Raw genomic sequence first — 25,105 nt, 5'->3', positions numbered from 1 at the left:
AATGTTGGACAATGCTCATGTGTACTTTTGCTGCCATAGTAGCTTTCATCGATTGCATTTCTTTCGTTCTCCCTCGTGTTGCCATGTAATTCTTATTCCTTCCCCAATAGTACTTCCCTCACCCCGTTCATTGTCCTTCATTCCTTCCCATGCTTTCTTTTCTTCTTCCCTGTGCTGAAATTCCACGTTCCTTCCCTCCATGCTAAATGTGAAGTGCAATAAGCAATTACAAACGCCAAACCTATTACTATTGGCGATGCTTCTTCAGGATACTTGGGTAGCTCTACTGTATTTCATCCCGTTATCCCAGGATTCATTCTGAGTGTTTTTTTTTTTTTTCACAAGCTCCTTCTTCCTTGGTTCTCGTGGCAACGTGCTCCTCGTGGAAGTGCTGGTCATCTTGCTTTGGCTGCTGAAATTCCAGGAGTGTGCAGGGATGCAGCCGCATTCATATGGTCTGGGGTAGGTGGTGGGTGGAGTGTTGTATGCGGCCCACGTGACCGTCCGTGTTTGTTCTTGCCCGCTTGTCTGGAAGACAAGGTTTTACCTGATCAATGCATGCCGTTTGTTAAGTTGCTTCACTGTTGACTTGATCTCATCTCCCTCCCCCTGCCACATCTCTCCCATCCACCTCGCAATTGAACGATCTGAATGACACACAGCCTAGTAGGATCGTTTGTTGTGTCTTCCCTTCTTTGTCTCCCCTCCCTTGTCTTGTCGTGCTGAGAAACACTTGTATACAGGCACTTTATAAATGACTTATAATATATCATTTAAAATCTTGGGTGCAGGTTTCTTTGGCTTAAGCATGATGGTCATTTCCCTTTCTCCGACTTGCGCACTTCGACTGGAGTGACTGTGGGAAGATGATTTTCATTTTGGGTGAGTTACCTCGCCATCACACATCAGTGTCTATTCTAGCCAGCTTTCATTTAGGGTACCTGCCAGTATAGAATGCGTCTGCTCCACCATGTCTCGGCTTCAGCACCCTCCTTTCTCTGCCCTCTTAAGGTCTGAGCTGGGCCTTGAGTACTTACTAGATAAGGAGGCTGTTGAAAATCTTATCAATGCCTTTGTGTGGGCTTTAAGTGAGCATGGGCTATCACAGTGGGAACAAGGAGAAGCCGGTCAGATAGCACAGACAGTAGAGCGCTCGCTTTGACATCTAGTGCAGAGCCTGCTGACGCAGGTTCGAATCCCGGCAGGGCCAAACTCATCCTTCCGAGGTCAATAAATGAGCACCACACACTGTGGGAAATAAGCAGCGCTAAATGCACAAACAAGGATACCATATTCTTCAACTGGCTTGAGACCTGTAAACAGGGCAAGGATAAATGACTGTTTAAGCTTTGTTTAAATGAAGAGAGGTGGATGTTGTAGCAAGGAGGAGCTAGGAAGATGCTTTCTTAACCAATGGCCTGAGTTATGGGCACTGCCTAATAGTCTTGTTTATCCATCTTGAAGTTCTTTTTAGTACCTATTTCTGGCATTCAAAACACTTCTTTGCTGACAGTCTTTTGCCTTATGCAATGTTATGCATTACCCGAACAGTGGGCTCTGCAACTAGGTTTCCCTGTCAATGGGCCTCATTACATGGTAATTCCCCATTCACCAAGGCCCTTCCCCATTCCCATTTTTGCCCCCATAGGGCATAATGGGAATGGGGAAGGCGCTAATTACGGTACTGCAAATTGCGGTACCGTAATTAGCACCAAGGTCCCTTTGCGGCACCCTACTTTAATGGCTGGTAAAACCAGCCGTTAAAGACGGGTCCCGCAAAGGGAACTCGTAGTAAGGCGGTAAGGGTTAACGGTCACCGGTAGCATTACCGGTGACCGTTAACCCTTACCGCCTTCCGTGTGATGAGGCCCAATGTCCTTTACCACCTAGGACTCCAAATAAACGTTCAGACCTTAGTATAATCTCACCTACCAAGGACATTCCAATGCTTCTCTGTATAGGACAGCTATCTTAAAACCTATAGTGAATCATACTTAACTCACAGCTGAAGGAACTACGTACTATTGGACTAAAGATCATCAAGTCACCCCTTCCCTTCTCTTACCTCTGCCCACCTGCATGTCTACAATATGTCTGCTGCTGCCCCACCTCACCATGAGACAGAAAGAGGCTATAACGTCAGCTGTCAATGTTAGCAACAACAGACTACAGGAAAAGATTTCCATTTAAACTTTGCCCATGTGGGCATGGATCATACAGTCAAGGAGAGGCAGTCACAGTGCCGGGTTCTGGTGTCATGCAAGCAAATGCAGTTTATGTGTGACACACTCCATACCCTCCGTTGTCTAGTAAAAGAAGAGTAAAGAGACAATGGGGTATGTGATGATATGAATCCCAATAATGTATGTCTTAAAGCTGAAGGTGACTCACCAGGTATTTAGAGAAGATATTGAACATTGAGGTTATTAAGGAGGGTGCAGAACACAGTGTTAGTTAACTCAAAAACTGACTGGTCTTGGTACTGCAGCAAAAACAAATGTTTAAAATAATAAACAGATTAACGAACTACAAGCATGCATTATAAGGTACCATTTCCTAAGCGAAGTTGCACCAGTATTCTTGTTGTATTTAAAAACTAGTTTCCCCTTCTCAAGAGTGAAATCCTTTTACCCCAACTCTTCACGCTTCAATTCTTGGTGTTGCCTACTCCTGCAGACGAAGAATCTAAAGGCAAATATGGAGTTACTGTTGTAAAATACAATTTTAAAGGTCCAACAAACCTGTTTTTTCAGGTGCAAACAACCAATATACACGTGGACGTCCTTGGGCAGAGTAGAAAGAGTTTGGGCAAGCGGCCAAGACCTGGAATGCTGGCAGAGGGCTTTGGGATGAGTGTCTAGTTGATATACAGTCCCCTGCTGTAGCGACAGCAATGCACACATGCAAGGTAGCCAGTGCAAATGGGTGGTTTTGAAATATGACGTCACAAGTCAAAGAATATAAACTAGAGTTGAAGCTGAGAGAAGCATCACACACATACAACACAAGGAAATTCAGATTTCATAATACAGTTATTATTTGCAGCCTCCCTTACTCCCCCATATTTCGTATTAACCTAACCCCACATATATACGCAGCAAGATGCAGCATTTAAAAATCAGAATGTTGGTCATCTGGATTTTCTTGTCCAGTTTTTGGTACAACACTGTCTATGCTTACTTTCTTTCAGAAAATAAACTGACATTGCTGAGTCAAGTGGCAACACCCTAATTAGGTGCCCAGCACAGTGGCCAATGTAACGTGGGGGCTGTATATGGTGTACAATGGTAGAGGTAATGTCCCATATATACCCGGTTAGATAGCCCGGCAAGTAGAGCCTTTCATCATTCCGAGGTCGATAAATGAGCACCACACACCGTGGGTAATAATAAGCAGTGCTCAGATGCCTGAGGGTTCGTAGCGTTTTCTCATGCATTTGCCAGTGCCCCTCTCTGACCTGCCCAGGACCCGATCTAGTGTCAGTATGCAATGGTGGCATTCCCCCCCCAATGTTTCCTATGGTAAATGGCACTGTTGTGGCATCCCACCTCTGCTGGCCATGGGCCAGAATAATGGGCCATCGGCATTGTCCTTCAAGACATTCACACAATCAAAAAGGAATCGTGAAGTGCCCCAAAGCATGGGGGAGTTGGTTGCATTATAAGAAAATACACATCTTTCCTACTAAAAACCATGCCTATTGTGTCTGCTTTAAGTCCAGAAGGGAGGTGGCTCTGTAATACTCTTAACGCCCCACCTAGTCATGTGTGTCATCAGGGTGTATGTCTGGCTTCCATTGGGTCATCACATCTCAGGAGGAAACTAATGTGACACTTCGGAAATGAGAGGGGTGCAACACAAAGTGACAAAAAACATTTTGTATGAGTGTGTACGTGATGTAGGTGAGTGGATGTGCTGTGTGAATGAACTATTGATATCCCCAGATGTAGATGTAAGTGAAGCAACGGGTAGAAATGTATGTATTTAGTTCTCATGTGAGTTATAACGTATGAGTGAGGCGAAGATTAGTAATACGGGTGGTGATGTCATTTCAGTATAGTGAGATTGCAGGCGCTGATGGAGCTGGGAAGGAGCAGTGAGCAGAGATATCGATATTAGGATGTCATTGAGATATAAAAATTCAATAGGGACACATGTTGGGGAAATGTGTCCTGAATATAGAAGAGTTGTTGGTTGTCCTTGGAGTGTAGGTACAAGCAGCACTATGCGAACAGCTTTGAGTCAAGATGTGATTGTAGGACTCCATCGGTAAGTAGAGCAGATAGGGTCTTATGGGTACAGATGTCAGTGTTTCTGAGGCTACTTGATTTCTTCGTAGTTATGAGTGGGATGCGACTCCTGCTAAAAGTGCATATGCAGATGAGTTTGTTGAGGTATGAGATATAAGATATGAGTTGAAGCTGAGAGAAATACAGCAAAAATACAGCAAAAATAAAACATGGAAATCCAGGTTTCGCAATACCGTTTGAAATTAGGTTTAACATTTTGCAGCATTTGCGACGTAAAAAAAGACCTTCTTTGGTCTACACGAATTGCTACGAATAGAGGTTTGTGTGTAAGTCGAGTAGAAGTCATGTGAGTAACTTCACTCGGGCCTACCTAGGCCCGGGCTGGTGGACTGTTACCGGCCATGTCCACCCCCCACCCCCACAGCGGGGGTAAAAGCCATATTAATCTTCTAAAAGGGAAAATGAGCAAATATATGTTTGGCAATTTAGTGTGAAGATGAAAGTTTTCTTTAAAAAACATGTTTTACATTATTCTTGCAGCTTTCTGTAGTAGACACATAAGAATGATGCATTATGTTCTATGGGGGATGGATGAAAGACTTCAAGAATGCTATGAATTTGACATGCTTTTTAAGGAGGTTAATGATCATTTTTCGAGCCAGAATATGTTGTGAAATATTACTGAGTGGGAGGCAGCTTCAGAAGCTCATCGCTTCCAAGTGATTTACACTATTACAGAACTGTTGACAGCTCTACATATGCCGGTGTCTGGATAATCACAAACAACATAAGCCTGGTCGTTTTTGAGCCAATTTGTACAGAAAATATGCATGAGGTAATGATGCCTTATTGGAGCATAGATATAAAATGCAAGTCCATGCCACAAGAAAAGTTCTTACACATTAAATAGGACAATGTATATTAGGATGGATATTGGCAGAATATCATATTCATTTAGTAGACCTACACTGCATTTAACTCTTTCAAATTGTTAGCATTTGGGCAGGCCTAGAAGGAGCAATGTATGAAGACAAAAGTATGTCTTTTCAATGAATTAAGTAATTAATTGTTGCAGAGGCTCCTGGAAGTGAATAAGCAGCTGGTGCATGTCTGCGAATGGATCCAGTTTAAGTGTACTTGGAGCCTTGGAACCCATAGTCCAGGTCTGTCTGGCCCTCCTGAATGACACCTTGGATCTTGAAATCGTGTTTAAATGGGCTATGGCATAGAATCCTAAAATATAATTGATTGGTGAGAGTGGCAAGCAAAACAATGATACTCACTGGATAGCTAGTGAAGTAGGATGCTGTAGCTTTGCCAATCTCTGTTGCTCCACCCATGCTCCAATATTGGAAACATAACAACCTTGTTTGACTTGAAAGAAATTCCATAGCAAAACCATCACTGATTTTGACACAGCATGTTTTGTTTTACTGTTGCTTAGTAAGATTTCAGTGAATTACTTGCAATGCACCAATTTTAATACTGGATCAGACAAATCACTTAAAGACCTCGGTATGTACATGAATGAATATAATATGATATGATATTTTATTTGTATCGCGCTTGTACACAAGTGTTTCAGAGCGTGACTAGGCAAGGGAGGGAAACAGGGGAGAACACAACACAACAACTATCTTACTAGGCCCAATGACATTGAGAATGCGCAAGTGCATGGGAAAGGGAAAAAGGGAAAAAGTGCATTGAAGGGGGAGAGTGGAAGGTGCGGAGCAGAGGAGAGCAGAATAATAAATAGAACATTGAGGCAATAAACAGTGGTAGTGCAGCCAGCAAGTGGCAAGTGCTGTTTTTAAGGCAGCAGACTGGGTAGTCTAATAAGTGCAGAAAAAAAATAAAGAAAATGGTAGGGCTGTATGGGTACAGATACAGTCCCCAGTGCAAGGGGTGGCCGGGAGGCAGTGCAGGAAGGTGGCAGGGTGAGCAGGTACCTGGGCCCAGTGGACAGAATAGTGTTATGTATGTACCTGCTGAGTGATCATCCTAATTATGGAAACATAAGTGCATGAATTCCCAATGTATGCTGTTTCAGACCAGGGATCAAAGGACAAGTCAAAGACAAGGTCTGGGTTCCCCTTCTGTATTGAGTGTAACAGAAAAATCAAAACAAATGATTTGACAGAGACCCTGCGGAGTTGGGTTTAGGAGCAAACACCAATAAAGGCATGTGTATTTAGGGGCGTGGCTTTCAGTCCATCTCTTATTCTTTTGAGGAAGTCCACCTCATTGGTGTAAAAATAGCAAAAGCATTAGAGGATGCATGTTCTTCATTAATTGGAACCTTGAAGCGTCTTTCTTGGACTTTCTGCTCTAATCACGATGGTGCATTGATCCACCTGGACATTGGGCATGACTGCCACCACCGTGTGTAACTTCCAACTGTTTGACTGATGTCAGGCCACAGGATCAAAGGGCTTACGCCCTCCTTTCATTTGGACCTGCAGGTCTGTTTCCTCAACCAGTTTTTCTCCAGCTATGAAAGCTCTTTTACACCACTGAAAGAATAGGCACAAAGGTAAGTGTTTCAGGATTTCCCTTCACCCTCTTCATCCTCCTCGTTCTTGCCTGCCTTTTCCCTCCTATTATTCCCTCTGTTTCTTCAATCCCACCCTCCTTTGTTTCTGGCCTCCTTGCTGTTCCACCTCACAGCCTGTTCCCTAACCTCACCTCTCCTCATTGCCTTTCTATCTCTCACTTCCCACATGCTACTCAACCGATTCCACTCGTATGATGTTAGTTCTCTCTTGTTTTCCTACTCTGTTCTCTTCTGACCTACTCGGACCCATCATTATGGCATCTATTGTCTCTATTTACCATCTCCTCCCTATTTTTCCCTCTGGCTGCTGCTGTGTTAATCCTCTTCTCTGCTTTTTCTTCCTTTTTTTCTTCCTCCTTCAACTCAAGTGTCCCTTCTGCCTCCAGTCACGATTAATCCATCTCAGCTCTAGTTTTTCTCACCAAAGCTCTTCTGTGATCCATCACACTTTTTCCCTTCTACCCTCCTGTATATTTCACTCAAAACACGGTTATTGCATCTACATAGACTTGCTGTATTCCCTCCCTTCCCTTTTCCACTGTTCCAAGCTCATTATCTCTTCATATACTCAACACATATGTTGCATATATGCTCCCATGAATCTCACAAAGCTTTCTCTCCACTTTTGCTCTCCCTTCGCTCATCACAATTCCTCTTTTTTTCCCTGCTCATCTATGTTCTCCACATCTGTTTGCCTAGCTGCCAGAATCTGAACACCTCTCCTCCTTCAGAACTCTTTACTCGCTCATTAATGGTCAGTGACTCCATGCCAGTGGCAGGAAAGGATAAACATGTGTTCCCATGTGTGTGGTTGGCAGGTAAAGGGAGTGATTGTCTGACATGTCTCTGGACTAAAGGAGTCTGGGTTTCTGTTTTAGCAGTGCATGTTGGTGGTGCAAGATATGGTTGCTTAGCTTACCATAACTGGTGAATTTCTGGGATTTTCCAGTTTTAATTGTAACCATAACATCCCTTTAACAAGGCTTTTTTTTATTGAATTGCATAGGTATTTATTAGTGCAACTCAACAATAGCGTCCCTTTATATAACAGGGCCTGTGGTAGCGGCCCTGTACTTATGGTTAAGTTGCTCAACTCGTATGAAGTTTGCATTTTGGGCAGATTATAACTTCGTCCCCCCTAGACGAATCCTTACCAAACTCTGCAACGGACTGAATTGTTGGCAAGGTTTGTGAGGTTTTGTTAAGAAGGGCGAAGTTATAGGGAGGGGTCTAAAAAGTATTCCTCCCATAGACGCAGTGGAAAAGATATTTTACTCACGCCTACTGGCCAAACTGCTGGATGGATTTTCACCAAATTTGCGGCAAGAACAGCAACTTGGTCCTGAAAAGCGTGCTGTTGTAAATTTGGTGTAAATCGGGCCAGTAGTTTTCTTTAAAATTGGCAAAATGTAGGTACAAAGAATTAGTGATATCGCGGTCCGGTCCACAGACCCACTTGCCTGTTTGCTCCCTGGTCTGATGTGATGTCCGCGGACATCAGGTGCACCCGCTAATTGTTTGGTGTAAAGCGTGATGTGCGTCATATTTTTCAGAAACGCCCGCCATGTTCTATCTGCGGATATGCGCGGCTGTCCGTGGACAGCGCAGTGGGGAATAGGGCTGGGAAACATGTTTTGGGTCATTTGATGTTGAGAAGAGGGGCTGGGAAGGGTGAGGGAGTGAAAGAAAGATGATATGGGGCTATTTATTTAGGTGAAAGAAGAGTATGCAGCGCGTGGTAGTCCGCGGAAACTGCAGTAGTCCCCGGACAGAGTCTTGGGTGGGCAGCTTATCTAGTGACTGCAGGCAGACTTTATTAGTAGGGGAGTGAAATGTAGATGATATGAGGATGTTTGCATAGGGGAAAAGTAGGGCATGCACCCGAGAATCTAGGCAGTGGCAGTTGGAGAAACATATTTGGGGTTATTTGATAACTACAAGATGGCCTGCTATAGTAGAGGAGTGGAATCTAGAGAATGTGGTGATATTGGCATTAGTGAAAAATAGGGTTGGCGGTCTATTTTGATGTCTGCAGATGGCATTTGAATTGGAAAGTTAAGGGCAAGTTGTGGTGTGGTCGTTGTGGCCTCTGGCCACAACCATTGTAATAATATGTGTACAGAAATGGAATTCAGCCATTGGAAACAACCATTGTAATATTATGTGTATAGTAATTATACATAGTGTGTAGGCAGTGTATAGTTTTTGTAACATGGTTACACAACACCATTGAAGTGCAAATGGTACTTTTGATTGATGTACCATAGGTGGTAAAGGTTGACTTTGTTTTACATGGTAATGCAGGAGACATATTTGCTTCTTTCTCTGTGAAAAAATATAGCATAATATGTGAGGTAGGATAGTTCACAATGTTGCATTGCATACAATCTCACATATTCATGTACTTTTTAGACCCTCATAATTAATACATTGCAAGTACTATAATTGAAACAACTTTACTGTGTGTTTTGCACAGTTGCTCTTTTGATAGCATAATCATTGGGTCTTCAGGAAAAAATCAGTGTAGGATTTTAAAAAATCCTTGTACATTTATTTGACATTACATGTCACACTATGTTTGTGTGAAGTGTGCAGCACTTAAAGAAATGTTTGATGTGCACAAGTAAGTGTATTTTTTGTTACAAGCAGTGTTGCAATAGGAAGAATTGTAATGATTTAAGTGTTTTTCTTTTCGAAAGTGCTACAGTTAGATAGCAGTTGGTGTATTCTAACTGTTTATAGTTTTGCAATTTTGAAGGGTATGTTTTGATGCAGTATGATTCCTGTTGGTGGATTCTAAATATTTCACTATTGGAAAGTAACATTGCAGTATTATGCCTGCAGTTAGATGCCAGTTGGCATATTCTAACTGTTGATAGTTTTACAGTTTTGAAGGGTATGTTTTGAAGCACTTCTATTCCTGTTGGTGTATTATAGCTATTTTGCTATTCAAAAGTAGTATTGGAGTATTATGGCTGCAGTTAGATACCATGTGGTGTATTGTAACTGTTGATAGTTTTACAGGTTAGTGACTAAACTGTGTAGACCCTCATAATCAGTACATTCTAGGTGCTATGGGTGAAACAACATTAGTGTGTGTTTTGCACAGTTGTTTCTGTTTGCATAAATTATTGGGTCATTGGGGATCAAATCTATATCGCATTACCAAAAAGGTACTAAATGTACATCTGTTATGTAATATTGAAACTGTTTTCCATTTCACAAACAGAATTGTAGCAGTATGGATGTAGTTAGATACCATGGTATTCTAACTGTTTATAGTTTTACAGTTCTGAGGGGTATTTTCTGAAGCAGTTAAATACCTGTTTGTGTCTAAAGTGCACTAACTTACAATAGGTTTACAGGTCAGTGACTACATTTAGGTTTAAGGAATATTAAGTAGGCATTTGTTAGATTTGCTGGTAATCTATGTTTTAGAGTAATGGAAGTGTCATTGAATTCAAACCAACCATATATATATATATTTTTATGTATGCAGTATAGCGACCTGCAGTGGTTGTGGCACCAGTGATATATTATGTCTACTGTTGTGAAGGTTTTGCTTCCAAGAGATACTTGTCCATGTGTGGAGCTAGTAACCAAGCAGTTGTTTTTGGTAACATCTACGTTGTACGTTACAAGCATTACTATTACATATTGGCTGTGTGAGTTTATGTGTAAGGTGGAACGATTGTCTGAATTGCAAACAGTGCATAATATGGCATGATTTGTATTTTGCACCAGCTGATGAAATGGAATGGATTCACAATTAGGTATAGATAAATACACAAATGGTTCATTAGGGACCTGCTCTTGTGTAGCATGGTTGCAGAGAGTGCATGTATGCTTCCACATGCATGAAATGTGGAAGATTTCTTTAATAGGTATATTTCCTCTTTCTAGTACTAGCAGTAAGTATGTTAGACATTCTTGAGGATCTTCCTGTGTGTTTATGGTGAATTTTACCATTCCTGCATAGTAGTCCAATCCTAGCCTTATTCCTGAGACACTGTAACTTTTGTTAGGATTATTTGTTGCAATTCTATGAAGCACGTGCATTAGCAAACACAACTGGTTTGAGCCATTCAAGTAAATGTTTTGAACAATTGGTGGCAATTGGAACAGAAGACTGATTGCTACATTTGCATAGCAATTTACAAATGTTGTGTTGGAAGATTTAAATGGACCGGAGAGTTCAGTCTCTGTGTCATTTGCTGGACCTCCACATGTTTTTTTAGAAGACATTTCTCTTTGTTTCTGCTGATGGATGTGCACTTGCATTTGCACTAGAAAGTTGTGTGGTTGTACTACTTGATGGAGTAGCAGTTGTTTCTTCGTTTTGTGGGTGGTACTGTTGGGAGATCTCTGATAAGTTCTGTTTGCATTAGTTTTCTTTTAGAAAGTTTATCTTTTTCAGAAACAGGGTACATATCGAGACGGGGTGTGTACAGTGCATGTAGTCTGTGGTACTCTATGATGCAAGGGATGTCAGCCTTGTCTTTGTTTGCTCCCACAATTGACTAGAAATAGTCCTTCCAGTGAACATAGAAGTGACAGTACTGCATAATTCATACCTTCTTTAAAGACTTGCTACCAATGTCAACCAATGCCTGATCTAGGGTTAGACATTGTGATTTGTGAAAAGTGACTGTATATACAAGTGACAGATAATTTCTCTCTGCGTACATACATGTCTTTAAAAAGAAGGAATGGTGCTGTTGTGCATTCTATCCTTTTAACTTCCGAAGGTTTGTCAAGTGGATGTTGACAAACTGAATGTTGTTGTCAAGTGGATATGTCTGGAAGCCAAAAACTGGACCATTTATTCCGTTGACTAAACCTTGCACCACCCCAAGGCTTCATTTCAGAATTACTCTGCAGCTTAAACACAATGTTAACCTTTTCTACAAACCAGCTGTCTTGGAGATACATTTTTCTAAGCTATTTAGTCGTGCTGTTGCTTGTTGACACATAGGGAGAGTCATGCTGTGCACTTCCAATGTGTCTGTGGAGCTAATATGTACTATTGATTGCATTTCTTTTTTTAAGATTGTCTCATTAAATTGCATACCGCTTGCTAGGGTTGATATTAAGGAATATTTAACATTTTATTTATGATAATTGGTCCATGAATCAGGAGCACATGTGTCATATCTATATAGCTCATGGATGAGTCTACTATTTAAGTTAGATTGTGCATCTTTTAGAAAGAAGACTAGTCCTAATGCTTTTTTTAAATGTTAGCATAGGTGAGGTCTGCAGACTGATGCATGGTTTGAGTTAGTTCTCTATGTATTGGAAATGTTGCCAGAGATTTACATTTCCTATGCAGCCAAGTATGTTGCGGCATTCTTTGTGCTCTAAGGTTTTAAAAATAGGTTCACATTTCACTGGTGTTAATTGTAGGAGATCTCCAAAAACAATAGCGTGTTTTCCTCCCATGAGTTCTTCGTAGACCGTTTAAGGACTACTTGATATATGAGGCGAATTAAAGCCAACTTTAGGTTGGAGACCATGCTCACCTCCATCTATTAGGAGAATTTTCATTTGTTTCAGAATTATGCATAGTTCTGTAGCAGCTTCTGTTGATAGTTTGTAGTACTCTAATTTGTTTTTTTTTGTTCTACTGGAAGGAGCAGTAGTCATTGTAAAGTAACACCTCCTATGTTGTAGGCAGCTAAACCTGTGGGGGCTGTTACAACAGCTGAACATTTGTAAGAATTTGCTAATGATTTGTATTACGAATGTTTTACCTGAACCAGCTTCACCACCCACATAGAAGAGTACAGGTTTGTAATTTTGACAGCTACACGTTTTACTTTCATTCTCTAAACAATGTTCAATATCTTTAGTCACTTCTAGGAAAATGCTAAATTGCTCATCATTTAGTTGCGATTTCAGTAGTGCCAAGTTTTCTTCTGATTGTTCACATTGCTAAATGGTGTTTTTTTTTTTTACTTCATTGACAGCTAAATCTGCTTCATTTACTATGAGTGGCTCTCCAGGTGGTTCTTGGCTTCCTGTAACAGAAGGTTGACTGCCCTCAGGAGTGTCTTTATTTAGATGTGCTTGAACTTCTTCCTCTTGTTGGCGTTCATTGTCCAGCATGATTTTGTATTGCTTGAAATTGCCATTTGTTATACTGCTTTCATTTGCATTGAATGCAGATTCAGATGAGTCATGGGTGCCTAATAAATCTTCTTTTCTCCATGGTTTGAAAAGTTGAAGATGGGATATGTAGTAAAGTTCTCTATGTTGAAGAGTTTTAAATGATAACTTAATATGATTAATTTGGCTGGGTTCCTAGGCTCCCTTCACAAGTTGAGACCATGTATCTTCTACTTTTTTCATTATGTGGTATAGGCACATGTTTTCCAAAGAAGTACTTCTGTTTAGGTAGTATGTGTCTAATAAATTACTTTTCAAAATGTCCTCGCTGTTGCAATCATTTGTGGCTATTGTTTCTATGTCTTGGTACGATTTGAACACTCTTGTTCTGGATGCAGCAGGACCAGGGCATAGCCAGACTATGTGTTCAGAAATGCAATAAAAGGCTGTGGCTGTTAAACGGTCTGCAGCTTCATAGCATCCACATTCTCTATGTGAGAGCATGTTTATGCCAAAGCTAGACCATTTTGTGACAGTATTTTGTCAGATGATGTGGCATCACAGAGGTCTTTTAGCTCTGTTTTTTCAGCTTTGGTTAGGTCAGCTGCGACATATCTAGCAACAGCAGTGGAATTGTTTCCAATATATTGTATATCTGTTTGCATTCCACAAGAGGGCAATGTTTGCATTGAAATCATTGATGTACTTTGAAGCTTTGATTTCTTTTTTAATGCAGTATGTGTGTTTAGGCGATTTGCCTTTCACACTGTGCCTAACAGAAGACATCAATCTGTTTACTTGTCCTTTTGCTGAAACTGGTCTAGGGAAACCAAAGTGGCATTTGGTATAATATTTTCCTTTATTTTTATATCTTTGTCGGCAGTATTTGCCACACTTATGATTTTGGAAGTGTGCAATGTGTGTACGTAGCTCACTATGTGTGTTTTCTGAAGGGATGTTGCAGGTTATATTTTTGTGAATAAAGTAATTACCTCATTAAGGAGCGTCTTTTATCCACAAAAGCATTTGTATTTGTGGTGCTCCTCTGGATTGATATTCTTTTTTCCAAAGGAAGTGTTCCACTTCTCTGAGTGGAGAAATAATTTTATAACAGATGAAGTGCAGCATGCCAATAAAGTGGTGGTGAAAGTATCTTGATACATTTACAGGGTCAAGAGACAGCACAAATTAAAGTGAAAAAACATGTGGGTGGGCCAAGGTTCCTTAGCATACAAGATACATCAGTGTGACATTGTTACCAGTATTCTTTTGTATCATGCATGTTTGCCAAGAGATTTGTGAAACTTCACTGCAAAACTTTGTCTTTTATCTTTTGAAGTAGTTGGGTAGCAGACATGTTTAACAACTGGAACCTGTTTTCAATGTGTGCAACTTCGTAACATAGAGTTGCTGGTGGAATATGTATTCAACATTTTGTCTGAATCTGTGGTCTTCAGAATACTTTCCTAAAGAGCGGTATCCTGATGCTGTCATTTGTGTGCATCTTTCATCATATCTGCCCCCCTTTCCAGTAGGAAAGAATAGAGGAAATGCTTGTGCTTCTCACTTTTTTTCCCATTTGCTGATTGGAGATCCTTTGGCTTGACGCATTTGATACGTTTCTAGTGTATCGTCCATGGTGTCTTTGAAGTGTAGTGGGTGAATTGTATACTGGTCTAAAATATCGGATGCTGTAATAGGATCTATAAGTTCAAATTGACCAGTTGTTGAGGAATCCTGAATGATTTTGGTGGTTACCCTTAAGTTTTGTTTAATGTTTATGTGAACCCAGCATTATCTCAGTACTGAATTATACTGGGGGCTAGGTCCCCTAGTTTGGGCATCGTCATGAGTGAGTGCCCTGTTTGTGAGCCCCCCCCTATGTTTTCCAGCATCCAGGACACTGTCATTTGTATTTGTTCACATGTAGTAAAGTTGGCATGTTTGTATTGATACGTATATTACGCAGAGCGAATTCCCTGCAGGATTTGTTTGCGTCGGACTAATGTTATGCTCCACCTAGAGGGAGAGCAGCTGTTTGTGTGAGGTACTTTCACCTCAGGTCAGGCTGTGGCTCCCCTGCTGTTCAAAGCCGGTGGGAGGTCACTTGGGGGCATAAAAGAAGGAGGGACGAGAGACCGGGGAGAAAAGAGGAACTGGGAGAGACACAGAGGATGGTGTCACTGTCATCCATGTTGGGACGTACTCACAGGCTGCCACCTGGGCTGGCACCTCGCTCTCCCCTCCCACGGGTTACGACTGCGATCCAGGAACTGAAAGGGAGATTTGGCTGATGTGTGGCCGCATGCGCTGGTGTTTCTATGAGGGACAGAGTCTTGCTGCATTTCGCGCTGGTCCGATCTGAGCGATGAGGTAGTAGTGGGAAGTGTGAAGGGGTTAGGAAATGGAGAAGTTATACTTTGAGCCGCCCTATATTCAGCAAGGTATATTGCTCACATACAGGCTTGACCATGTCAGGCTAGTCTAGTCAGAGTCGAGTACAGTAAACCGATAGTTTGTCTTGTCTCACAGAGAGGCTGCTGAGGGAATTTTACCTCAGGCTAGCATTGGACGCTCCTACAGGAGACTCGAAGGAAGGGCCTTGGATAGGTAGAGGGTGCCACAGACACTCTTGGCAACGCTGTCCTTTCACCAGATGCCAGGTTGGCCCTCGGTTTGTCCGTCAGGAGTCCCTCCCATGTTGTGTGCTTTTCTCCTTCTTTCCCCCGATCAGGGTAAGGCACGAATGGGCATGGCCCATTCCTTCTAAAGCTATTGTGCCCCTTTCCCACTATTGTGCACAGCCTCTCAGAGAGGCTGAGTGTTTTACCTGCACAGTCATTGTGATGTGGCTGGTGGCAGGTTTATTCTTAGCCCTGGTGTTATATGGGAGCGAGACAGGGCAGGGGACCATTTATGTACCCTCATCTTCCATCACAATAGAGGGGGAGTTCAGGATGTTAATGGTAGGGTGCTCTTGTTTTTCCAACAACACTACTGCCCCAGTTAAGGGGTAAAGGTGGGGTATTTGCCCTGCTTATTCAGATTTGTTACCTGTTGGTCTGTGTCATATGTGTCGTGTGTCTGGTGGTAGTCTGCAGCTACTAGGGGGTTAGGAATATTGGAAGGGTGTAAGTGAATACATGGGCAATGAGAGGCCAGTATGCCTACCCAGTGTACCACAGTGATCTTATTTAATTATTTATTTGTCAAATGGTAATGAACTTGAGCACAACACCCATCCACCCAGAGTACCAAGGTGATGCTATTTAATTATTTAGTAGTCATACACAAATATGCTTGCGCCCAACACCCATCCACTCAGAGTACCAAAGTGATGCTATTTAATCATGTATTTGTCAAATGTGAATAAACTTGCACCCAACACCCATCCACCCAGAGTATTAAGGTGGTGCTATTTAATTATTTAAACTGAGTACCAGATTGATGCTGTTTATTACTTATTTATTTATGGAATACTGCCACTCCAACACGCCTCTGCCTAGGTGACCTCCTTGATGCTATTTACATATTCCTTATGAGGTTGACATCACGCATGAATTGAGAGTGCCCCACACTAAGGGCACAATGTTGTAAAGATGCAAATGTTTATACAACCAATTTATTATATGAAAGTTATATAAAGAGCTGATAAAGCTAATTAACTGAAATTAGGATGTGTATGTTTATTTAACCTGCGGAACAAGTACCTTTGTCAGACATCAGGGATGACCGGCTATAGGGGAGGGCCAATTCTCCCTCAGGGCTATCTACATAGGCAATGGTGCTGCCATAGGCCATCCTAAGAGGGTTCAGCAATCATCTCCCTGGGCGTTCATCAGCACATGTGTGCAGTAAGGTGTAAGTATTCCATATTCAGGTGTCCTACATATTGCTGCTCACTCTTTCCTGCAGAAGCTAAGGGAGAAACACCTTACGATTTTTGGAGGCACTGCTGAGATCTCAGGGGGCCTTCTCTCGACTTAGCGAGAGTTCTGGTTTGTCTCTCCTGTTTACCCAACAGGAGTGCTGTAAATTCATTGGTGGTTAATTACACAAAGTCAAAAAGGTGCATGAGTATGCCTTACACTGGGTACGAGCTGAAGGGCTTATTCCAGAGGTCTGTTCCATAGTGGGGGAAGTCCACTTGCATATCACAATATATAAAGTACTATCCATGATGGGTCCATTGGAACCCATCACTGGGAAGGTGAAAATTATGTGTTGCATACCTGGCCAAGATACCAAATGTTATATGCTATGTTATGGTGGAATTTCTCTTACAGGTAAAACGTTGCCCACTGAGATCCAAGGTGGGGAAACTTTGATTACGTGCCCCGACTGGACCTTAGATGCTTTGCCCGGAATACCTCTGCATCCAGAAGCCACGACACCCACCAATGATGCCATAGTAATTGCTGCTGCAGTGGCTGAGGCTGTTAGAGTAACTATGGAGTGGCAACCCCATCATCCTTGGTTAGTGAACATGGACCCTGCACCCGCTTATGACCCTTTTCAGGTGAAAAATCTGTGCCTAAGGGAGAAGAGGGCTATGAATTATGGCCATATCTCAATCAGCTTTACGCTACATGACTGAGCAAGAGAAAAGACAGCAAGTATTAGAGGCACTGAGAGAGCCCGTGCTGCAGACGGTACAGTCCCTTCGAGCCCTGATGCCTTATCCTATTTCCATGCAAGTTATGAGCCAGGAGAGGACCCATGATGAGGCTTCATGCCACCTCTCTGAAACTTGGAGAGAAGTTGTCTGATAACCTGGTCAGGATTGAGCAGATTAAGAATCTGGCACACAATAGAGGAGGAGTAGAGACTTCACAATTGAACCAGTGTCAGTTGAAGCAAATCCTTAAAGGAGCCAAGGAAGCCATCATACTCATTCTGCATTTGAAACTGAGAGAGAGACTGGACACACCCCCATAGCATGAAGAGATACTAAGATCAATACGAGCCTTAGAAGAAGAAACAGGCAATATCAATGTCCAGAACCGCCCAGTACAAGGCATGGTTACAGCCCCCAATGATGCCCTTTCTCAGCAGAAGCAGATTGAGGATCTGCAGCAACTAGTCAGGAAACTACAGACCCAAGTGGTGATCAGGCAAAGCCTGAATACAATATATCAAAAACAAGAAAGTGCTGTTACGCAGAGGATTGGTCCCTTAGGTTAAATTATTCAGACAAAGTTTCCTAGTCCAATCCGTCTTCAAAAAATCATTTGTACATTCACTCAGAAGAAAAAAAACACCATATCAACCACAAGTGTTAAAAAGAAAGCATGGTTGTGTATATATTTGTTAGAACAATGAATAAAGCTAAAGTTTCCAATATAACAATATGACAATCACAAAGAAAAAAAGGAAAGCAACAGATGAGGCCCATCTCATAAGGGCACAATACATTATGATAACATTTACATAGACATATGCATATTCTTAAAACGAGTGTATAGAATTAGCAAAAAAGTGAAAGAGACATTTGTTGAAAAGAACAAAGTCACAAAGATACTTGAACATAATTGACACAAACAACAGTGAATCAAAAACCGACCCAAATTGGCCGTTATGTACAACCATAACCTTTGATATCTACAAGCTAAGTCTATTCGCCTTGCGAATAATGCAAGAGTTGTCTTGTACCTGAATGTTGCTGTTAGTTCAGGAAATAGGTTTAGAAAAAAGGAAGGAAACAAGTCCTTCTTAGTATCCCAGAGTGAAAAGTTCTTATCCAGGATGAGGTCTGCCAACGCAGAAGGGGGAGCCAAAAAAAGAAACCAAAGAGAGTTCCTTTAGTTGTGGACCTGTTATAATCCATGATCCAAACTTCCGAGGTGGTCTGTCAAGACTTTCAATCCCCTCTTGTAACAATGCATTTCGGAGGAACAGCAAAGTGAGTTAAATTTTCCAAAAAGGAAGGTCCACCTTCGTCAGGGCAGTGGGTGACAGGACCCTACGGTTTAAAGAAATGAAAGGGAAGGGTATTATAAAGGTGTTCAATAGATCACTTATGTGGGGAGGAAAGATTTCAACGTGAAGGGACCGTAAAAGTATTCAAGTTGATAGATACATCTAAATGTTTCATTATTTGACAACTCCAAACTATTTGTATGGTCCCATTAGTAATGACATTCTTACTACAGGAAAGAGTTGTAACTGGGGGAAAGAAAATAATAGTTATGAAATCCCTATTTACGGGGTAATTCATAGATTTCAGGGTAGAGGCAGCCCACGCGAGCAGCACAGAGAGGGAGCGTGCGCCAGCGTGCGCCAGCCGTGTGCGCTAAACAGCATTCTGGCACACCGTGTATTCATGAATTGCCAAGCCATTTTGAGTGCTGGCGCAGAGAACATCCCGCAGCACCAGTTACGCCCCCAACAGCGCCCCTTGCGCAAGGAAAAACCATTGAAATCCCCAATGCAGCGCAAAGGGCTGCGCTAACCCTGGACCAGCTAACAGGGCCGCTACACTGCAATCGCGCGAGCGGGAAACGAGTAATCCTGGGGGCCGCAGGAATTTTCACACGCGATAGGCCTTGTGCAAGTGGGGTATGTGTATTTCTGGGGTGTGCGGGATGTTTCACACGCGATATCGTTGTCTGAGTGGGGTACGTATTCTAAGGGGTCGCAGGTACTTTCACACATGATTCCGCTTGCAGAGCGGGGTACGTGTATCCAGTGGGGTGCGTGGGTAGTCTCACACGCAATAGGCATTGGGCGAGTGGGGTACGTGTATTTCTGGGGTACGTGGGGAGTATCACACGCGATTTTGCTTGCAGAGCGGGGTACTTGTATCCAGTGGGGTGCACAGGGAGTTTCACACGTGATAGGCCTTGGGCGAGCAGGGTACGTATATTCTGAGGGGTGTGCAGGTACTTACACACGCGATTTCGCTGTCTGAGCGGGGTACATGTATTCTGAGGGGTGCGCGGGTACTTTCACATGCGATTCCGCTTGCAAAGCAGGGTACGTGTATCCAGTGGGGTGCGCGGGGAGGCTCACACGCGATAGGTCTTAGGCAAGCGGGGTACGTGTATTTCTGGGATGCGTGAGGAGTATCACACGCGGTTTTGCTTGCAGAGCGGGGTACTGTCGGGGGGAAATTCTGCCGGGGTCTGCTGGCCATCCGCGGGCCCCCGGCCAGGGAGGCCCCAACTCCTCCCGCGTCTACCAAAAATGAGTATGAGGCACACGCAAGAAGCAAGGTGGTTCTGCTGTTTATTAAAAACGGCAGGGATGGGTCAAGGATCGTACGCGTCCGTTCTGACTCTCTCTCCGTGGGGCTCGCAGGCCCTTTTTTACCTCGGTATGACGCGCTACTCGCATCGCCTGGGAAAGTTTAGCAGAAAACCTATCGCCACTCTGGATTGGTTCCTCGAGTGGTAGAGTTAGTATAGCATACGTATGGAGAACGTTATTAGTGGTTGAGGGTCAGTCAGGTGGTATACTTGGGTTGTCCCTTCAATTAGATACATGAAAATTGTTACATGAAGACCCCTGAGGATTGGCTAATGTTAATGGCGTCAGTGATAAGTGCTCCATGTTCTGATTGGTCCACTCGCGAGCCCCCCAGTCTGGGACCATCGTTGTTCCCAGCTCACGGTGCACCTGTCATTTGCAACAATGTATAACTATGGGTATGTGCAGACAATGCGAGGATTTGTTCATATGCTGGAGGGCAGACTACTCCCACCGCCGCAGATGTCCATTGGGTCGCTTCATTGTTGCTGCCTGTGTCTCAAAACATGGGATCCAGGCGCCTCCTTCCTCCTGGGTCTGGCACCCGGTCAGGTTCAGCTTGGTCACGTGAGGAGAGACCGTGGTTAAGGCAGAATTCTGCACATTTAATATTGCATTTTCCACTGTGTGTCTGACTTAGTTTGCAGGTGTGACCTTGGCTTCGGCTTGTGGCATGCGAGTTTGCAACATTGTGCCCTTGACTGTCTGTTCTCACTGGGCTCACTCTGCAGGGTCAGCAATTGTAGTCTTGCTCGTTCAATGTTCATGGAGGCTCTTGCTTGCGGCCTACTTGGGCCTGGTGCATAGGTGGGGATGTTTGATGCATGGCGCTTTAAGTTACGGTGTCATGTTGCTTTATCCCCAGTATCATGTATTCATTATATTTCTCATTGCAATGTATGGGTTAGGAGAAGCGTCAGCAAGCATTTTAGATGAGTTCGTTGTGCGTCTTGCATTTCTGCATTTTGAAAACCTATGTGAAAAATAATAACAATGCGCGTCAGTGGGCGTGTCCGTCACCTATGTCATAGCACTGAATATGTTCTTCGTGTGGATTGGTGTGGGAGTGACCAGTGTGCATGTGTGCACGGGTGTGCTGACCGTTGGCTAGGTCGTCATGGCATCTCTAACGATGTGTTTATTTACTGTTGAATGGTTCAGTCGAGTTCATCCATGCCGCAGGTGTCGGCATGGGCAGGGCAGGTTGGTGGGCAGGGGGGTGGGCACATCCGTATGTTCCTGTACCAGGGTATTTGGTCGTCTGGTAGATAGGCAAAATCCTCTCGTGGCGGGTGTCTGGGCCGCAATCCTCTAGGCCAGGGGTGTGAGGGGATTGGTGGGAGCCTTTTTTTCCATTCTCCCAATTCAGTACGTGTATCCAGTGTGGTGCGCGGGGAGTTTCACATGCGATAGGCCTTGGGCGAGCAGGGTACGTGCATTCTGAGGGGTGCACGGGTACTTACACACGCAATTTCACTGTCTGAGAGGGGTACATGTATTCTGAGGGGTGTGCGGGTACTTTCACATGCGATTCCGCTTGCAGAGCAGAGGGGTACATGTATCCAGTGGGGTGCGCGGGGAGTCTCACACGCGATAGGCCTTGGGCGAGCAGGGTACGTGTATTTCTGGGGTGCGCTGGGAGTATCACACGCGATTTTGCTTGCAGGACAGGGTACGAGTATCCAGTGCGGTGCGCGGGGATTTTCATATGCGAAAGGCCTCGGACGAGCTGAGTACATGTATTCTGAGGGGTGCGCAGGTAATTACACACGCAATTTCGCTGTCTGAAGCGGGGTATGTGTATTCTGAGGGGTAAGTGGGTACTTTCACACGCTTGCAGAGCATGGTACGCGTATTCAGTGGGGTGCGCAGGGAGTATCACACGTGATTTCGCTTGCAGAGTGGGGTACATTTATCGTGTGGGGGAGTTTCACACGCGATAGGCCTTGGGCGAGCGGGGTACTTGTATTCCTGGGGTGCGTGGGGAGTTTCACACACGAGTTTGCTTGCAGAGCAGGGTACGTGAATTCAGTGGGATGCGCGGGGCGTTTCACACGTGAATTGGCAGTGTGAGTCCTCCCAGGTGTGCCCTCTACCCCCTCCCCAGCCCCTGCAGGCAGCCCACACCACAGTGGACTACGCTGCACCCCTGGTCATGTCCCGCGGGCAGCCCATCCACCATGGGTGACATGGCACTATTTTCATGTGGTATTTTGCAAGGGGTTAATCTTTCCTGCTGCATGAATGTGTGTCTTTTTGTGACACAGCATTGGGCATCTTTGAGTAGGTAGATATGAACAATCCCAGGCTGGTATGGTTGTGACAGTTGACTGTCCCTTTTGCCATCATCATTGATTGTCAACTGGTATATGCCAGGGTGTGTGCACTCTGCAGGGGTGTGATTTTAGGTGAAGCAATTTGCCACAAGCTGGGTATGGCTTCCTCACCACGTGACCTTTCACCTCCCATGCGCAGCGGCCATACATGTGATTGGGGATGTGGGGGCACCACCATGTCCACCGACACGCGCCGGTGTGTTGCATGTTGCAACGTTGTGCAGGACACATGCTGCCACTATGATCCTGCACACTACTGGGGGCACGTATAGCAGCTGCCCACCAGAGCGGTCAAGGGAGCGAAAGCATGACTTGAGCACTCCGAATGTGCGCTCCACTACGCCTCGGGTTGCAATATGGGCTGTGTTGTATCTTACCTCAGGTGGTGTGGTTGGGTTCCAAATTGACATCATCATGTGGGTGCTCAGAGGGTAGGCACTGTCCCCTGGAGAGGTGATAATGGTTCTCATTAGTGGGGTTTTCCCATTTCTGAGTTTCTGATATGCATGCATGTACAGAGGCATTTACACTCACCAATTAGCCATGTGTCTCCATGCCGTCCAGCTTCCAGGTCCCAGTTTAGGGGTGACATTCTGAAAATGAAACTATCATGGTTTCACCCTGGATAGTTGTCATATACTGAAGTGATTATTCCCTTGACATCACATACAACCTGCACGTTGATTGAATGCCAGTGCTTGCGGTTTCAATATATGTGCTCAGTGGCCCTGGAAGGACGTAGAGCCACATGGGTGCAATCAATGGCACCTAGCCCTTTGGGGAAGTGTGCCACCCTGTAAAAGTCCTGGACCATGACCTGCCTTTCTGCAGTTGTTCTGGGCATGTATATGTACCTGCGCACTGAGGGGCGTGTAGTCATGATGGCCAACACCAGGTGTAGGCAGCGTGACTGCGTGGCCTGTGACACCCCCCCACTATGGTACTTGTCCGCTGAAATGACCCAGTAGCCAAGAAGTGCAGTACATTGAGCACCTTTTCCAAGGGGCTCAGTGCTTCGGAGCACAGGGTGGGTGATGTGAGGTCATCCTCCGACGCCCTGACCAGTTCTAGCATTATGTATAGTGGAAAGCTGTACCTCCCATACACCTGGTCATCAAGCATCCCAAAAGGGCTGGTCCTGGGTAAAAACATGCATGGCCTGGCTATCCTCCTCCTCCTGCGGTGTCCCACAACCACTGCTGCGAGGAACGGTATATTCATCGTAGCGTCTGAGCTTGTTTGTTGTTTGCACACACTTTTATGCTGCGCGGGGCCGCTTACGCCTGCTTCCTGCTGGCATATGTGTTTCCGGATTAGCGTGTCTTTTTTGACGCACACCTTTTCCCCGTTCGATTCCATGAATACGTGTTGTTGGCGTGCGTGTGGGCGTTGCAAGCATTTACCTCCTGTACTTCCCCCGTAACGCCCACATTTTCACGTGTTTTTCCCCGTTCCGTGTGTTACGCCCCGTGTTCCGCCCACTTTTGTTGTGTGCGCTGCGCTATGTGCGCTTTCTCTGTGTGCATAGTCCACGCCGTTTAATGACGTGTGCGCCCGCGTGCACCAACCACAATTTTAGCGCACATCCCAGGATTTACACGCGCACTGAATTCCATGAATCGTTGTGCGCGACTTTGGCACGCATGCGCTGCAATTTTCCCGCTTGCGCTCCCCTTTTCGCCACACATTTATTCCATGAATCAGCCTGATAATCTACGCATGGACCCCAAAGCCATCCGATCTGTATATTGTCCTCAATGTAGTACCAACGGTAAGGCCCATTGTTCAGTGATGGAAGAAAAAGGGGAGGACACAATCTTACCTAGAAAAACCTGAGGTCAGTATGAGGAGTATTTGAAGTATATGTCTGGCTCCGGTCTAGGTATATGGGTGCTATAGGGCACTAGGTTGGAGAAGTCATTAGTGTGTAGCAGCCATGGGTAGTTTGTCAGGTGTAGGCACACCTGGAGGAAATGGAGAGACAAAAAAGCACACATTTTATAGAGCTATGTGTAAATGCTGTCATGCACGTTTCATTTTATGTATATGGACCAAATAGCGTTGCAGTTTGTATTATGTCTATGTCCAAAAATACCTGTTTTAAATTGGTTGCAGCTATTTGCAGTCTATTGGAGTTTGCAGCCGTGTCGCCTTTCAATGGAGCAAATCTCGTTGTGGGCAGGGCTGCACATCCGTGGAAAGGACCCCGTATTCTAGCTGCTAAAGCTTCAGCAATAAGCTGGTGCCATCTGGAAGGGAAATAAATCAATTTTTATGAAGGTGCGGGGCATCTGGGGAAAACATATGTGCATAAGGTTATGGGAAAAATCGGCCACTGCCTCTCTTATAAGGAGAATAATTGTTGAAAGTTACATATTGCTGGCCAGTACAATCCTACGGCGTATACCTGTAGAGTGGGAGGACCTCTGGTGCGTGTTCCCGGAGCCGTGTACTGCTAGACGCTGGTGTTCCGAGGAATGTGGAAATGGCATCAACGGTTGCCATAGATACACACGTACGGTATTGAGGCCGAGGCAGCTTCACGAGCGCTTATTGCTCGGCATCATTGAATGGCGTTTTGAAATGGGTGGAGACACCTGGACATCACA

This window comes from Ambystoma mexicanum, chromosome 6q, assembly GCF_040938575.1.
Source record: "Ambystoma mexicanum isolate Mex_15411 chromosome 6q, UKY_AmexF1_1, whole genome shotgun sequence".
In the NCBI taxonomy this organism is placed as follows: domain Eukaryota; kingdom Metazoa; phylum Chordata; class Amphibia; order Caudata; family Ambystomatidae; genus Ambystoma; species Ambystoma mexicanum.
This window is presented reverse-complemented; position numbering follows the sequence as displayed.